The 13,827-nt window shown below is 40.4% G+C and overlaps 1 pseudogene; it reads right to left on the bottom strand.

Moving 5' to 3' along the window:
- Window positions 1-4,443: 4,443 nt before the first annotated feature.
- Window positions 4,444-4,520, bottom strand: LOC139983932 (U2 spliceosomal RNA; annotated as a pseudogene).
- Between the last annotated feature and the right edge of the window lie 9,307 nt (window positions 4,521-13,827).

The following is a 13,827-nucleotide window of genomic DNA, read 5'->3' as shown; positions in this document are numbered from 1 at the left end:
GTAACAATGCTTAACGTTTGTTTAGTCATGCACGTAGTAAATATGGCTAAATTAATATGAAAAATATTGTGCGAAAACGGAGTAGACATTGGCAAATGCCAGCAGTAATTAACTAATACTAATTATAGGGACACACAGACAGAAAATATTGGCACCCTTTATGGCACTGAATCAATTGTTAACGTGCACAGGATTTCAAAGGTGGTGGGGTTTTGTAGTTGTGTGGGTGGCTCTAAATTCCCCGACTGATTTAGGTCAGGGCATGAACCTGGTTGGGAAGGGTCAAAGACGGAATATAGGAATTTATAAAGGAGTGAGGACCTTGGGGTCCCACGCGATCCCATGTAAGGGAGTCGGGAAGCCCTCCTCATCACGTAATGAAACATAAGAACTTATACGTGAAATGGTGCATTATTAGGCTATAAAATAGGTCTATAGTTTTGATCTAAACGCAAAGTTATGCATAGTACATATATATACTTGCTAATGTTTGAGTGAGGCTGAAACTATGGATGGTAGCGTACACAACCACCCACACCCTCTGGATTCAAGCCTTCAGGGCGACCTCGGGAATCCGTTGGACTGGTACAATGCTTTCCGACTGAATAGAAATCGACCCCGACTGAATAGAAATCGACCCCGACGGAATACAAAACCATCTCCCCGACTGCATACAAAGCAACCCCCCCCCCCCGACTGAACGTTTGTACCCCGACTGACCGACGAAGGGACCGATTTAGTATATCGAGTAATATTTAGTTTTACATAAATAACGGGGGTCACTGTATAGGCCTATCCTCCTTTCAAAATGTTACTTGGTGAAGGAAATCTAGGAACATATCCTATAGCGGGGAGATAGCAATATTCAATAACTAATTAAAAAACTTTATAAGGAGTGCTAGCTCAGTGGTTAACGCCGGTGCCATCCAATCATAAGGTCCAGAGTTCGAGTCACTCCAAGATTACTGTATGTCGTCTAGTTACAGAGTTGTTGACAATTGACAATTCATAATCATGGACGTTAAATATGAATGTAAGAGACTGACTTCGGTCAGCTTGCGGCTTTGATAAGCCAATGAGGCTTCTTCGCGAGTTCCTGATTGCACGAGGATCTAAAATAAATACATACATACACGCATACATAACCGTATATCAAGGGCGGATTGGGTCTTAAAACCGGCCCGGACATTTTCCACCAAGACCGGCCCATTATTCATTGATATGATACTTACATAGTGATCGCCGTCCTGGGGGAGGGGTCTAAGGGAGGGGGTGTCCCTTCCCCATTGAATTTTTTTTTTGAAGTTAAGGAATGCTAATAGATGCAAAATGGTCAGTGCTATATTTCTCAATTTTGTAGATTACAATAATCCTTTAAAAAAGACACAAAAATAATTTCCAGAAGCAGCACTTGGTTAAACTGAGGAAAGTTCAAAACGTTAACAAAACTAGACAAAAATATATGTTTTAGACTGGATTTTTATTGGTTTTCAAGCATTTTGTGACAACATGCTTGAAAAAAATTGAAATTAACCGAAATAAAATCCACAACAAAATATATGTTCAATAACACGAGCACATGTCATGTCTACGAGAGTAGGAGCCTACGCAGTTCGCTGCTTCTGGCAGCCACACCATCAATTATATTTTTAGTGTCAAGTTTGGCCAAGATCCTTTTTTTTTCCACATACATCAACATGAACGCCTCAAGATGTTCTTGTGTCATTGTACTTCTGCAAACGGTTTTTGATTCTCTTCAAGGCAGAGAAAGAACGTTCACATGCCACTTGTGACACAGGTAGCGTTACCAGCAGCTTATAAGCAAGCCCAATGCTCTTGTAAGCATCGGTGAAAAGGTTCAACTTGAGGAGCACCTTGTAGCAGCAGAGAGGACAGTCTTTACATGACTGATTCCCACAGTTGAAAATATATTTCTACACAGCCCGTCTGTATTCTATTAACTACTGTGAAAATGGGCTGTAATTGTTACCAGGCATTGCCCAAATGCCCAATTTCCCAAATGCAACAGGCGCGTAGCCAGGAATTTGCCAAGGGAGGGGCGAAACTGTAGATTCGGCCTTGCAAACTATCTAAGCGTAGAGCCACCATGATTGACGCGGAGCATATAAGAAAATTTTGGCTGAAAATGCCTCCCACATAGCTGGAAATGGCACTTCCCAGGCCTTGTAAGTTGCATCTTAGCATTTTCTCTAGCGATATCATAAAAACATTAAAAAAATTTAAAAAAAAAATATGCTCAAGGGGAGGGGGCAGCTGCCCCTCCGCCCCCCCCCCCCCTTGGCTACGCGCCTGCGCGTGGCCAGTCCGCCACTGTCGTGTATCGTTGACAAACTATATAACACTTACATTATACTGGCTATACTATGGGCTACAGTATTGAAAGCAACACAAGAAGGTACGGTCAATTATTCCCAACGCTAATTAGGAGAATGGAAGTCAAGGTCATCATCAATCATAATTGAATGCTTACACACGTTGTTTGTGTTTCTCATTGACTTGTTGCGGTGTCCGTTATGCTATTGTGACGTAATAATAGATCAGGGAGTTGTTAACAACTCCCTGAATAGAGATATACTGTTGCATTCTTAGCGTCGTCAAGCATGGCTAAACACACAGCGTGTGATTTGGGTGATTGAATTTTCGACCTTTAAGCTGTATCTATAGAGTAGACTAAACCTATGAGTAGCTAACAAAAATTGTGGAGAAATAAGTAATTGTTGCCTGTAATTGGATTCGAATCACTGAGCTCACGAACGTACATGTCCCTCACTGATTTTTTTGTAAACAATTTAGCTTACTATGGCAGCGTTTGCTGTGAGTTACGAGTTGTGTGTATATGTGTTTATAACTAAAGGGAGTTACATATGGGATATGTGGCTATATGATGGCGTATTTAGACTTAATCAAGTCTCTAAGGGTTGTGAGTGAAGGAACATTAAATATGTGATATCTCCCAAATGTAATAATTTTCTTCTTGAGATTGTTTTGAGAAGTTGTTCATATCAGTCTCTATATTACATTGATCAATACTGATGTTGAGGGTTATATGTCTCCCCTTAAAGGAGCCGTGACTTCTACCGAGCACCTCAGTGCACTTCCCAAGGGCGTAGATAGACTTTGCTTAGTGTGAGGTGTGTATAGGGGTAAGCCACCGGGCTTAACGTACCCTATGCCACTTGCCCCCTATCTAAGAAACACACAAATATGAGGAGTGCTCTATATTGACTGCTCTGGTAGATCACTTATCATTGCACCCATATGGGACAGTTTTTGTATACTGCATTTCATGTCCCGCTTAAGAGCACCTGTACTGTCAGTATGAGCAGTATGAATATCATGTTTCTATCAGATAAAGGATAGGAACTGCTCATAATGCCAGTACGAGTGCTTTGAAGCTTGGTATGGGAGGACAGTTTAGAGAGGTATTAGCATTAGACTCAGACAAAGCTTAGGAACTGCTCATACTGCCAGTACGAGTGCTTTGAAGCATGGTATGGGAGGACAGTTTAGAGAGGTATTAGCATTAGAATCAGAAAAAGCTTAGGAACTGTTCATACTGTCAGTACGAGTGCTTTGAAGTATGGTATTGGAGGACATTTTACAGAGGTATTAGCATTAGAAAACTGTCTCAACTGGCTGGCCATAGAGAACGGGTCCTGTAATCCCCGGCTCTTTCAGTGTTCGTGACGTATTTTACCAGTTAGTTTTCTGTTTGTATTTAGTTTTAAATTCTGTTCATACATGGCCCTACTTAGTGGGCACAATACATTTCAAGGGGCATGGAGTTAGGCAGAGTCAGTCACTGCTCCAACCTATTTTCTAAAAAAAAAACAGACAGTGAAATTTCTTCTCATCATGCGGATGAAACAATGACATTCGTATGCGCAATTTACAGAAAAGTAGAAATTTTAACATAAATAGTTAAATATTCAAACCTTTCGGTTTTCTGCTCTCACTGTTTCATAGATTCCTACAGTAGGCTCTTTAAAGCTATGTGCTTTCCTGTGCTGGTAAGGTCCTGGGATTTCAGCGGGTATCTCTAAAAAACAACTGTTGATCTATAGGGTGTAGTACGGTACTTAATGCAGCATACTTTTTAAGAAAAGTCACCAAGGCATGGGCACGAAAACCAAACAACCGAACGACTGATCCGCTCTCAACCCCAGTCCCCTTGCATCGGGACCGTGGCTGTGTGATCATCGCCAGGTGTGTATCACGATTCCTCTCGAAAGGGAACAGATACTACACATGATCTTAGCCATAAGGTCGAGAAGCGGTCTTAATGTTCTTAATGTAGCATTACATTTTTTTTAAGGAAAAGTCGCCCAGGAAAGAACCTGGGCACGAAAAACAAACTACCAAACGACTGATCCGCTCTCAACCCCATTCCCCTTGTATCGGGGCTGTGACTGTGTGATCATCGTCAGGTGTGCATCACCATCCCCCTCGAAAGGGAACAGATACTACACATGATCTTAGCCAAAAGGCCGAGAAGCGACAGCGTTACTATGTATACTTGTTGACTGAAGGAGCGGGTATCCAAACATGTGCAGACTAGCATGAGCTAAAGGATGTCTATCGATGAATGGAACAATGGAGATCCGCTCCAATAGACATCTGTGTATGAAAAGAGAAAATTCCTACCAGGTGCAGACTTCGTGACTCAGTCCATTATAACTGATAGGTAATTATTATGTCTTGATGAGAAAAGTCCATTGGCTGAAATGGGGTCAAATAAGTGTAATTGTAACCTATATCCCTCGAATAGCAAAACGGTCCGGATATTCCCATTGTGAGGTGTCTGAAAAGGCATATTCTCAATAGTCAGGGTTATAGCTAGGAGATTGTGAGTGCTGGTTAAATAAATTTGCGAAGCGTAGCGAGCGAAGCTCTCGCATCTCACGGCCGGGGGTCCAGGGGCCCGCTTAAGGGTGATTTTTGCTACTTTTCAGATTTACAATTGGTAAAAAACAGAAAAAGGTGACGTTATTATCATGTTTTACGGCAAGGGAAAGATAAATTTGTTACTTTTGTTGTATTTCACAAGCATTTTACTATTTTTTGTGCCGGCCAGTGGACTGTTTATTCACTTCCAATGCCGGCCGGCAGGCGTGAGTGGCGGTTACTACCGGCCGCAGCCGGCCGGCGTGGCTATAACCCTGGTCATGGGGCAATTGAGCAAGGCGATTGGGCGATGAAACGTACCCCGTTTCGTTTATGCAGGGTAGTTCCTATAGGTTTTTTACTGAGAGCTTTCTTCTTTTCGACTGTAGTACTTCATTAACCGAGGACCGATAGGTACTCGATCACTCATAGCGTCCTGATTGAATAAGAAATATAATATAATGAAGCACATATTACACAGAATATAACAGCTGCATATATCGGTACATGCAGATTGATGAATATGCATGTTGCGCAACTTAAACGTTCTTTATAAATGTAATTATAACCTACCCCTTAAAGAGCTAACGAGAAAAGGATATTAGTGTCTATAAATTATTCCCACCAGTGACGTCAGGAGTACAAGACCTGTGTGATATACATGCTGCTCTATGCAGGCTGCGATATTTTTCTTCGTAGTACAGTGAGGGGAAAGTCTTGAATTATTCATACATTTTAATAAATATTCAGATTACTTGTTTCTCAGCCAAGAAAAGCAATAGCGAACAACTAAACGTTATGTGGGCTACAACATATATATATATATAAATATATATATATATATATATATATATATATATATATATATATATATATATATACATATATATACATATATATATACATATATATACATATATATATATATATATATATATATATATATATATATATATATATATATATATATATATTTATATACATGATGGTTTGCATCAACGACTCCAGGGACACGCCCTCCTGTAAATAATTCTGGATCTGCTCCTAGCTGGAAAGAGACCAATTGATTTGTCACTTTACGGTTCACATTTCATCCTCATTTACTCTTTGAGTTTTTTTAATTGTGAAGAGAATGATAGAAAATCAGGAATCCGAAAGGTAATTTCAGGCATTTTAAGAGATTCGCTTTGATGAAATAAGAAAGGTTCGGCAACGATAACTTATACATGGCTTCAGCGTGTGTGTGTTTGTGGGGGAGGGTAGGGGGACGGGGTAGCTTTTATTTCCAACTTTAATGGGTCATGGTGGGTACATTTTCAAGTGTCTGGATAGTACAAACCAACACCTATCATATGCTGCATATGGTAGGCAAGCATAGGCAAGGACATTTCTGTGAGAAACTTCTACCTATGCTGATAATTTTTATCTCTGTCCCAACTAAAGATAACAAATTATCATGTAAGTCAAAAGGAACAAAGCGCGTGTTACCTGTTGCGGTTCTTTAAAAATAGATGACTCTGTTTCCAAATAGGAAATTGACATATTCAGAGTGCTACGTTAACAGCTATAATCAGTTTTGCAATGGAATGTACCAATGTGCGTATGATTTTTGCTGTTTTACCAACAACATCTGTGTGTTGTACCTTCATGGCGACAAACAAGAAAAAAACCTATTTTTGTATTTTATTATTTTACCATTCAATCTGACCTAATTTCGATCTTTCTGGTGAACCAAATAACAGCCTTATTTCAAAGCAGTCATATGCGCATCATGCAAACGATTTTGAACTAAGCTAAAATGATGGCGGTAGTCTTGAATAGTAAACTATGTTTTGTGATACCAAACCGCAAGCCGACTGTTACATATCTGCTATGTCATACGGAATGCAATGTCTGTTTGTGTTATACTTTACAGAAGTTAAAGCATCCGTTGTGTGATGCGATACCGAATGCAAACCATCTGGTGTGTGCTGTCATACCAAATGTAATCCGTCGGCTGTGTGTTATACACCATACCGAATTTACATCGTCAACTTGGTGCAATGTCACACCAATGTAAACCGCCTGCTATGTGTCATACCATGACACATGGTATGTGCGATTCCATCATAACCAGTGGCGGAGCTAGGGGTATTGGTCAGGATGGGGGGGGGGGGGGGCGAGAATGGTCCGTAGAGGCGCTTTCGACACTATTTAAGCGGAGCGCCACCACAGGTTGGCGCGGAGCGTAGAGAAATTTTTTGAGTAAAGATACTCCCTAGATCGCCGGAAATGACCTTTTCCGGGCCTTGCTAATTTGCAGGTAATGTGACAAATGTCAATAGGTAAATGAGAGCGCAAAAAAAGTCAATAAAAAAAGCCAATAAGTAAAAAGTGGTAAAAAGCTGGGTCGGGCGCCAGCAGTCCATTTGAGTCCGTCAGGGGGGGGGGGGGGCATCCGCCCCCTGACTGTATGGACGCTTCGCCACTTATCATAACGCATGTAAACCATTGTTATATGTGTGTGAATCCAGCACTGTTGTATGTGCGATTTCATACCGAATATAAACCGTCTGCTGTGTGTTACGCCATACCGAATGTAAACCGTATGTTATGTGTCATACCATGACCCATGGTATGTGCGATTCCATCATTGCGCATGTAAACCATCTGTTATGTGTGTGAAACCACGCACTGTTGTATGTGAATATCGAATATAAACCGTCTGTTGTGTGTGATATGTTCCACTATAATTGCATTTTTTTTTTTTTGGGGGGGGGGGGGGACTTATTTTGAACTCAAAGAGTAATTCGAGATAGCTTTCGCTTACTGTACGGTACTTGCGCTATGCATAAGTAAGTGTAGTCGTAAGTGTTGAATGGAGGCCAAAATATTGTGTCTGTATACTTCGTTTCATTTTAGACGATGTTTCGTGACCAATCATAACCGCAAGTTTGGACACTTTCTTCCAGTGTCAAAGAAGATCTATGCTGCCCTCTCATATCTGTGACCAGAGTCACAGTGACGTCATCACCTCAAAATTCTTCTCCCGGAAAGTTCACATGCAGGGTTCATTACGATGAGAACGCTTCAATGTTGATTCAATCCGTTTATTATAAATTTATAGCCCTTTAAAAGTCAATGGCGCTGTTCACAAATAGACAGTACTTTTGGCATGCAGCAAATATTCTATCACAGAGTACGCATGTATCCCGAAGAAGCGTCTACCATGAGACGTGTTTGGTGAAATGGTTGATTGTAATGATCAATACTTGCGCCGTTAAACGTGAAATTACATCGCACGTGACATGTCCACCATGTGAACATCTACTATATACTATGTATAAATTAAGTGCAAATGTGAAGCAAGGTAACGACATCATACATAAAAAATATTGTATTTTTACATATTTGTAAAAATATTTTCTCTCCAAATGTGACAACAAAATCACAGCTTATGTGACAAAATGTTTCCGACAGATGTGAAAACGAATATTTTCCCTGTGCAGTGCCTTTTTTTTAATAGTTTTTAGCGTTCCTCTTGTGCAATAGTCTACTATAAAGGGTGTGAGGACACGCACACAAAGAAACGTCTCATGCCGGTAATCTGACCTAGTTTCGAATGAGGTGTAACAGAAGTGGTAGACACAACCATCGATCCCAGAAAATACACACACAGCTTGCTACCGCCGGTAATTAGACACTGGCGTACAGTCAATACAAACAGCTACGGTCAAAACCCACAACACACCGTGTACATAGCAGCGATGGACATCTCAGCAGGGAGTTGTTCTGGAACTCCCTGGTCTCAGGTCCAGCTAAAGATAACTCGTAATCACGTTGCATTACAGCTACGGTCAATACCCACAACTAGTGTGCAATGTTCATAGCAGCGAGGGACATTTCAAGTCTAGATAAAGATAACAAGGTATCACGTCTCAATACTGTCTGCATTTTGTAGCGACAAGAAGAAAACTTCACCTGCAAGCAACGGAAAGTTAACATTGCCAGAGTGCGGCACGCGGTTTGGGGCGAGTCTTCAATGCCTTGAAATTCTAGCATGAGTCGTGATGACGAAGCTTGGGCTCCAGCCACAACGAAACCGACATTACTTGGCGGTCATACGCGGTCAGTCCTACCATAGAATTTACTTTTTGAACAATTCAGGTTCCCGCAAAAAAAAAGGCGAGGTCGAATAAATAGATTACATTGAAATTCAAGGATCTTTTCATTGAATATAAGGAAGTTTGTAATAACTGAACCTTGAATTTTTCACCCATGAGTGATTATGTAAATATTGGTTTTGCGTACACTGTTTCAGGACAATATGTAACCTTTGATAACATGGCAATGTATGGGCGGCCATTTGGGCAAAAACATACCACGATGAAACAAGAGACAAACAGATAAGAAAAAAAGATGAAAAAGAACAATAATAAGAATATAGTGCATTAAGATAGACTGAAATATATAAAGATGAAACATTCTAAACAAGAAAAGAATAAATAAACATACCAAAATGAAGAAATTTAACATGATCATACAGCTAGACTGATTTTTCTTGTATTTTAAACAAGACTCAGAGAGAAAAAAAAAAGAAAGAAAAAAAAATGGAAAAAACAAATAGATAAGAATCTCAAGGGAACAATGATTTGCTAACACGATCTCCACACAGTGATAGACCGACTATAAAGTTCGATATCATAATAATAAGAAAGAAGATGAACCCAAAGGAAACTGACTAAACAACCAAATTAAACTTGACTAAGCCTTCGATAAACGACATGACTGCGCGCGCTTAATGCAAGATCGCCCCCACGTTTGAAAGTTTTCCCCATAAATCAAAACGAATAATGGGACAGAATCAAAACAATAGAGGGCGATATACTAAGCACGCCTCTTAGATAATTTAGGAATGCCCTCAGAGCACCGCAACGGCGCAGCTCGAACCGGATCTTGCTGCATAGAAATATGTGCTTGGTCACGGTGCCAGTGGTACTATGGCGGACCATCAGTCTCAAATCGTGGGGAATCGACAAATACCGATTTAAATTGCCATATCATCGATTTAAACTGGTAAATGTCCATTTAAATTGACTGATACCAGTTTAAATCGATGATATGCCAAATTTAATCGGTATAATGTCATTTTAAATCGACATATACCAAGCGTTCTTCGACATTTACCATTAAACATCTATGATATGTAATATAAATCGGTTATATGTCAATTCAAATCGACATCTACCAATATTAATCGATGATACATCGAAATAAATCGATAGAAGTCAATTTCCTTGGACTTAAACCAGTTTCTAGCAGCTTAAATTGACTTCTTCCGATTTAACATATTCCAAATCCCGATTTCGATGATGATGGACTTGTGAAGATACATCACGTGATCAGTTAAAGGTTTAAGCTGTTAGAAACAGGTATAAAAAAGTCCAAGGAAATTGGTATATGTCGATTTAAATCGGTATATGTCGATTCCCAACGATTTGAGACTGGTGGCCCGCAATAGTAGTACTTGCGTTGGTAGAAACATTTGAAGAGTTTGCACTTGTAGAAAGCCTGTTACTAGTAGTATTACTAGTGATGGGATCTTGCAAGAGTATCATCCTCAACTGACTGCCCTATGGTGGTTAAAGGGTGTGAAGACTCGAGCACAAAGAAACATCCCATGCCGGTAATCTGACCTAGTTTCGAATGAGGTGTTACAGAAGTGTTAGACACAACCATCGATCCCAGAAAATACAAACAGAGATTGCTACCGTCGGTAATTAGACACTAGTGTACAGTCAATACATACAGCTACGGTCAATACCCACAACACACCGTGTACATAGCAGCGATGGACATCTCAGCAGGGAGTTGTTCTGGAACTCCCTGGTCTCAGGTCCAGCTAAAGATAACACGTAATCACGTTGCATTACTATCTGCATTTTGTAGCGACAAGAAGAAAACTTCACTTGCAAGCAACGGAAAGTTATTTTTCTTCAGAGCGCGGGACGCGGTTTGAGGAAAGTCTTCAATGTCTTTAATGCAGTGCTGATGTCTAGCGCAGCTATTCAAAGGCAGCGGCTAGATCGTGATTTTCCATATTGCTTGAAGGCAATCGTCTGCCACTGGCCCCGGTAACAATTGCCCATTGGCCACAGTGACATCACGACGACTATCCCACACAGTTCACTGACCCTGTGAAGCACGGTACAGCTTTGTTGAACCATGGAGCTATCCCAGTTTATAGCTCCATGGTTGGACAGAAGTGTCGTGCATACAAGATGACGTAACTACATGTCGTAATAAAACACGGTCAATGAAAACCAAAACAGCGCCATCTAATCTTTTAGTTCATTTTGGCTCGTTCGCTACGCGTAAACGTTCGTTTTGATTTAGTGCGAATGTTCTTTTTGCTTACAATGCATCTTCGTTTTTATGGTGGCGCTTGATCTTTTTGTTCTGATCACTCGTTCATTTCGCGTGAGCTTTCGTTTTGATTAAAGGGTGTGAAGACTCGCGCACAAAGAAACGTCTGATGCCGGTAATCTGACCTTGTTTCGAATGATGTGTAACAGAAGTGTTAGACACCACCATCGATCCCAGAAAATACACACACAGCTTGCTACCGTCGGTAATTAGACACTAGTGTATAGTCAGTACATACAGCTGCAGTCAATACCCACAACACAGTGTACATAGCAGCGGGGACATCTCAAGTCTAGATAAAGATAACAAGGTATCACGTCTTATTATTGTCTGCATTTTGTAGCTACAAGAAGAAAACTTCACTTGCAAGCAACGGAAAGTTAATTTCTTTTCATAGCGCAGCACGCGGTTTGGGGCGAGTCTTCAATGCCTTTACATTCTAGCCTGAGTCGTGTTGACGAAGCTCGGGCTCCAAACACAACTAAACCGATAGAACTTGGCGATCATATACGCGGTCAGTCCTACCACAGAATAACTTTATGAACAATTAAGGTCCCCGCAAAAAAAGGCGAGGTCAAATAAATAGATTACATTGAAATTCAATGATCTTTTCATTGAATTTAAGGAAGTTTGTTATAACTGAACCTTAAATTTGTTCACCCATGAGTGATAAGTTGTAAATATGGGTTTTTAGCGTTCCTCTCGTGCAATATTCTTCTAAAGGGTTTGAAGACTCGCGCACAAAGAAACGTCTGATGCCGTTAATTTAATCTGACCTTGTTTCGAATGAGGTGTTAACAGAAGTATTACACACCACCATCGATCCCAGAAAATACACACACAGCTTGCTACCGTCGGTAATTAGACACTAATGTACAGTCAGTACATACAGCTACGGTCAATACCCACAACACAGTGTACATAGCAGCGGGGACATCTCAGGTCTAGATAAAGATAACAAGGTATCACGTCTCATTACTGTCTGCATTTTGTAACGGCAAGAAGAAAACTTCACTTGCAAGCAACGGAAAGTTAATTTCTTTTCATAGCGCAGCACGCGGTTTGGGGCGAGTCTTCAATGCCTTTAAATTCTAGCCTGAGTCGTGCTGACGAAGCTTGGGCTCCAGCCACAACTATATGGAACGCCAAAAGGACCACGGTGACAAGTACCACCACTAACTTGAAGTGTACTACTACTAATTCGAAGTGTACTACTACTAATTCGAAGTGTACTATATATAAAATGTCCCGTACTACTACTACTAATTCGAAGTGTACTACTACTAATTTGAAGTGTACTACAAATAAAATGTCGCGTATGTCCAATTAGTAGTGGTACATGTCACTGTAGTCCTTTTGGCGCTCCATACAATTAAACCGACAAAACTTGGCGATCAAACGCGGTTAGTCCTACCACAGAATAACTTTTTGAACAATTAAGGTCCCCGCAAAAGAAAAAAAAAAGGGCGAGGTCAAATAAATAGAGTACATTGACATTCAGGGATCTTTTCATAGAATTCAAGGAAGTTGGTAATATAACTGAACCTTGAATTTGTTCACCCATGAGTGGTGATAAGTTGTAAATATGGGTTTTAACGTAGTACTGTTTCAAGACAATATGTAACCTTTGATTAACCTGGCAATGTATCATTATGTATTTAATGGTGACGATTGAACTTTTTGTCTGACAAGTGGATCAATGTTGAGTTCTCGGTACGTGCTCCTTGTTTATCCTCCTGTTGTATGTGTTTTCGCTACATGATTGTCCTTTTTAATCAGTTCTATGTTACCAATGTATTGAAACCGACCGTTATCGTAGCATATGACTGTTTTCCTTGTGAATTATTTGTGTACGTACACTGTTAAGTTTTCAGATTCCTTCTATTCAATTTGCTGCAATTAATTCCCTTCATTAGTTTGATTTCTCTTTTTAATTGTGCCTTCCATAATTTTTACATTGATACTACATTATGTTTGTTTCATTTTGCATATTTTTATCTTTTCATTTTTCTTTCTTGTTTATTTGTTTCATCGTTGTACTTTTTTTGGCCCGAATGGCCCCACATAGTATGGTCAGTTCACGTCAAAGAACGCTCTACCAAATGAAATGTCAAGACCCCCCCCCCAAACCCACTCACCCCCTGTTATTGCAGTTGACAGATGGAGGTTTTATGAATACTCAACAAGGACGAAACATGTGCAGCACAATAAGGTCACTGTGTGTAAAATGGTTCTTCAGCAAGTCACACACCATAGAACTTAGGAACGTAAACACTACTTCTACCCCATCTACTTCCTTACCGAATGGTCACTTTGTTACCAGTTAATATCACGAGTCCCATGGAAGAGAAAAGAAATTACACATGATCAGGATCAAGTATACGCAAGGGCGTATGAACCGGGGGATGGGGGGCGCCAGCCCCCCAGTGAAAAATATGGGGGCGGAAGTATCATTACGCCCTCCCCCCCCCCCCCGCTTCGCAAGTCAGAAAACCCCCGTTTCATTCCAATCTAAGG

This window comes from Apostichopus japonicus, chromosome 16 (genome assembly GCF_037975245.1).
Source record: "Apostichopus japonicus isolate 1M-3 chromosome 16, ASM3797524v1, whole genome shotgun sequence".
Lineage (NCBI taxonomy): Eukaryota > Metazoa > Echinodermata > Holothuroidea > Aspidochirotida > Stichopodidae > Apostichopus > Apostichopus japonicus.
Note: the sequence above shows the minus strand (reverse complement) of the source record. Positions and strands in the feature narration are given on the sequence as shown.